The following is a 5,272-nucleotide window of genomic DNA, read 5'->3' on the forward strand; positions in this document are numbered from 1 at the left end:
CAAACAGCATCCACCTAGAGAGTTACCATTTCTTGATGGTAGAGCCCTATAATTTTAATTAATTCTAAATCTTTTTCTGTATATTTTAAATTTTGTGCAATAAAATTTTTCTCTTTAAAAAAAAGAATTTAGATCTGATTCATCTTGGAGGGTCTGGTGAGGCCTACTTAAATATGTTCTGGGTATGTTGTTGAAGGATCTTGCTTTCATTTTTTAGGAAATCAGGAGACAATTGGTGATAGTTATTTTGAAATTTTTTCACAAGAGAGTAATTGGAAATACATTTTTGACTTGAGTGTTGGGCACTCAGCTGCCTATTTTTTTCTGTCTGAAGTGGATCCAGTAGTGGCCTGATTGCAATTACTTTTTCTTTCTTCTTTTTTAGACACTAAATGGCTTCACTATATAGTCAGTTTCTGCACTTTCATAAGAAAACATTAATCTTTTCTTCCATTTTGACTAATATAAGAGTAAATAGAGAGTTTTCATTAGCAAAAGAGAATTTATATATAATCATTAGTCAAATAACAATACAATCACATTTTCTCTGAGGATTATTATTAAAAGGCATACGCAGTAGGAATTCTAGAAGAAAATGGGGTTATTGTATCCCTTCAGATATTCTGGATTACACTGTGCTAAAAACTACCAGAAAATTGCACATTAGAGCAATGTTATTTTGATCCTTTGGGCTTAATATTATTTATGTCCCAACACTGATATAATGTAAACAACTTATTGTTCATTGACCAGGAGACTGAAAGATAAATGTGCTTCACTCACACAATAGAATATTACACCACAACAAACACGGATGAACTGCAACCATATACAGTAACTTGGGGAATGATTTTACAAAATTGATATTGAATAAAGCAATTAACCCAAAAATAATATTGAGCAATTCCGTTAAAATGAAGTTCAGCAAAACCTTGCAAAAGTTGGTAATATGGTGTGAGAAATGCCTGTGAGTTAACAATACAAAGAAAAGCAAGGAAAGTAGGGCATTTTAGCAAGCATAAAGCGGCAAGGCAGTTATTGATAATGTTCTAATTTTTATGAAGCATTCCATTAATATTCCTTTCATATATTATGTCTATAAACTTGCACATGTAAAACTGTGTACATGTAGGATAATACGACTGCACCTGAGCCACAAGCTGCCTCCAGGACCTCTTGTGTGTCTCCTCTGAGCACACTTCAGGAGTGCCATGCATGGGGCACCCCATGGGCCCTGCGGGGAGCATTCCACACCCGTGTTTGCAGTGCTCATGAAGCAGAAGTTCATGGTTTTGCTTAACAAATGCTTCTCTTAAACAGTTTTTCAATTTTTATTTTTCTACAAGAAAGTAAAAGACCTCTACAATGAAAACTAGAGTACTCTGAAAATTGAGATTGAAGAGGGCGCCAGAAAGTAGAAAGATATCCCCTGCTCCTGGATAAGCAGAACCAATATGGCCAGGCTGCCAAAACTGATACACAGATTTAACGCATTCCCAGTCTAAATAATACCAAATAGTATCCATAGAATTAGAGAGAACTATCCTAAAATTCATATGCAACCAGAGGAGACCCAGAATAATGAACGCAATAGCAAAAATAACAAGAGCAAAGCAGCAGTATCACTATCCTACACTTCAAGTTATATTACAGTGATGAAAACAGCATGGTGCTGGCTGAAAAACAGCCATGTGGATCAACGAACCAAAATAGAGGATCCTGAAACAATCCCAGTTACTTTCAGCCCTTTGATCTTTGAAAATGAGGCCAAATGCATATATTGTAGACAACATAGTCTCTTTGACACGGTTCTGGGATAATTGATCATTACATGCAAAAGACTGAACCCAGACCTTGTCTCACCATATATTAAACTAATGTCCCAAACTTTTGCACTCATGTAATAAAATCTATTACTTCTTTGTTCCAGTCAAAAAAAGGGATATCAGAATCAAATATACTGTTTCTTACATCAACTAGATGGGTCATATTATGCACATTTGCCACACTGACTTTAGTCTTCTTGATTAAATAAGAGTGACCTTGTCTCTCTGAGCAGCCTAGGATATTGTTCCTATCAAACATTCAATCTTCCTAAGAAGATTATTTGAATACAAACAAGACACCTCTAGCCCCTCACTCTCCTTCATCCTTCTGTCTTCCCTTTCCTCTGTAGTCATCACTCTTCATTTTTGGAAGTAAATTTTGTAGGGTTCTGTAGAAACTCTGGGCTTGATTTTAGGGGAAGGATTATAAACACATTCCAGCTTGCTATAGGTATGACTTAGTCCAAGTTGTTGGTCACACCGACCCTTAATATGTCCATATAAAATATGAGGGATTGTATTTTGTGTATGGCTATCATGAAGCCTGAAATGAGGTGATTTAGGTAATGTGCTTAGTACATGGGACAGCATCTCAGAGAGTCTCTAAATATAGCCACTTTGTTCCCGTCACCACCTCACACCATGACTCCAGCTCTTTCTCATCCATGTTAAACAAACCCTGATGCTATTCTTTAATAGTCATGAAATTGCTATCATTACATTTTAATATTTTAGTTTTGCTAAAAATTATTTCAAAATTCCAAACTATTAAGGTAATTTTTTGCTGCAAACTTACCCTTCATCTTCAATCACACATGCAGTCTCTTTCTGTGGTCTTCCATTCCCTTTCCCACCAAACATTCTGCATTTGCAGTGTCCTGGGTATGAGGTTCACAGTCCACCCAGTAAATGCACAGAACCTACCACAACCGAGCTTCACGAATGGTAACCATTTTCAGTCTAGCCCTCCAACCTCTGGGTTGCTGCTATTTACATTTGTCACTCATGGATAATGGCATTTTGTTTGTATTCAAATGATCAGGCCACTTTAAGCTTGCACATCCATGTTGAGTAAAGGAATACACTGAAAAGCCCAACATAATTATAAAAAAGTACATATTTGTGGCACTTTAATTCTCTCAGTCCATTAGAGTAAATGCCGACAAAATTGTAATAATGTAATTTAAACATTGTGAATACACTAGAAGCCCAATGTATTCTTATTAGACTAATGTCACCATTACACTCCATCTAATGGCATTATCCACCCTCTCACTTCTCTAAGCAAAGTGATAATCATTGTGGAGAATTTGTGATGCACACCATGTACCAAAAATAATTTTTAAAGGAGAGTAAAAATGCAGAAGTGTTCAGATCCAAGTGAACAAAGGAATCTTTCTAGAAAGCTGTATCATTACAAAATTGAGCTCCAAATTCCTTTTGCCACCTTAAACCAAGAGTACAGGTGATCTTGGAGAGTCCAACAGTTATTTGTGTGGCTCTGCTGTCTGTGAGCTAGAAATTAACATAAAAATTCCTAGAGAATTACCTAGATTTGAGAAATGTCAAGAAAGCAAAGGGGGCCAGGGAGATGGCTCAGTAGAATACGTGTTTGCCTGGAAGTGCAAGGGCCTGAGTTCAATCTCCAGGTCTGACAAAAAAAAAGAAGAAGAAGAAGAAGAAAGCACAAAGGATGATTAAACTAGTAAAGGTGACTGGAATTACAGATATGAGAAAGATATTTCTAGTCATAAAGTATATTGTCATAAAACCACAAAGCAGATATGGTAGATAGATATTATTCAAGCCATATAATTTAAATTTAGTTTTTAACTTACTCTGAATCATTTTGATATGAGTTTGTTATTATTATTACTATTATTATTATTATTTGAGACATGAATAGCCAAAGTAAGCATAGCAATGACCACATGCCAGTAATCATATATATATATATATATATATATATATATATATATATATATATATATGATTCATTTAACCCTTCTAAGAAACCCAAGAGGTGAGCATTAAATCCTGGATAAGTACACTGAGGCACAGAATGAATACACTGTTCGAAGTTGGAATTAGAAAAAATGCTAGGATTGAGAGTCCTTCTCCCTCATATTGAGAGCTTCCTTGAGAGAGTGACTCTCAACAAATATGGGAAATACAGTTGCCAGGTGACTCCTTTATTTCACATCATGTGCCTAGCAAAATTGGAGATTCAAAACAAGGTAGAAAAATTTTCAATTCCATGTTAGATTTGTGTCTGTATGTGTGCCTGTGGTGTGCATTATTCTGTTGAGGCAGAAAATAATATTAAATTATTTTATTTGGCCATGAAAACATACAAAGAAAGTTAAGAAGTTAGGAGAGCCTTGAAAATGGTAGACCTGAACAAAACTTTTGGCTGGTTCTCTGAGAAGGACTTTAGCTATTTATAGCCAACCTGATTTTACTACAGAGATAAATCCTCCAGTGAAGATGGCTCTAGTAGTGCATGTATGACGGAGCACTCAAATAATAGTGTTAGTCTATGTGCACATAAATACTATGGAAGCAATAGGGTATGAGGGCTTTATTTGGTCCAGGTGAGAATGAGGAGCCTTTGAGAGAAGCTTTTTCCTAGGATAATTATAAACAAATATTCCTAACTGTATGAGCCTCAGAAGATGAGCCAAGGTGAGGGCCTTCTGCGTTCCAACAATTTAAAATAGTTGGAAAGAATCTAGAAAATGTAGAAATGCTATTTCCCGGGAAGCTAAGATTAAGATACTGTTAGTCACGCAGTCTTCACATACAAAGAAAAATATAAAGTATTGCTAATGTTACTTCACCTGTAGATAATAATGTCTTACAATAAAAGACAGATATGGATAAAAATAGATATAAACACAATTGTCTAAAAATAAACACGACCTTCCTAGAAGGAATTTCTATATAGTGGAAATACAAGAAAAAATGACTGCATTAAAATCTTATAAATTGATAAACAAAAACTAATGTAGTGCTATTAGCTACATAAGTTAATACTAAAGTAGCTGGCATGTTGGAATTCACTGTAAAAGTCTGTAGCTCACATAACTTGATCAACAGGTTATCAACACTGTGCACTAAACCCATGAAAATGTCTTAGGAGAGTCTCTGTCACTACATCCTAAATGCCATCTTCATCTGATTGAAGTCATAATCAAAAAATACCTTGAAAATTCAGACAGCAATTTTATACAACAAAAAATGCTTCATATTATTTTATGTAATGGGGGAGTAAGAAAGTTATAATTTACTGATTTAAACTTAATTTTCTACACAATTTAAAGTCATAACTGAAGCAATGTAACTTTCAAATTTTTCCTAGAGAAAAATTTTGGCAAATGTTTTAGTATCATTTAGTGTTTAGTATTTAGATATCAATATTTATTACAGAATTAATAAACTTATTA

The sequence above is a fragment of the Octodon degus genome, unplaced genomic scaffold (genome assembly GCF_000260255.1).
Source record: "Octodon degus isolate 3935 unplaced genomic scaffold, OctDeg1.0 scaffold00145, whole genome shotgun sequence".
NCBI classification, from domain to species: Eukaryota; Metazoa; Chordata; class Mammalia; order Rodentia; family Octodontidae; genus Octodon; species Octodon degus.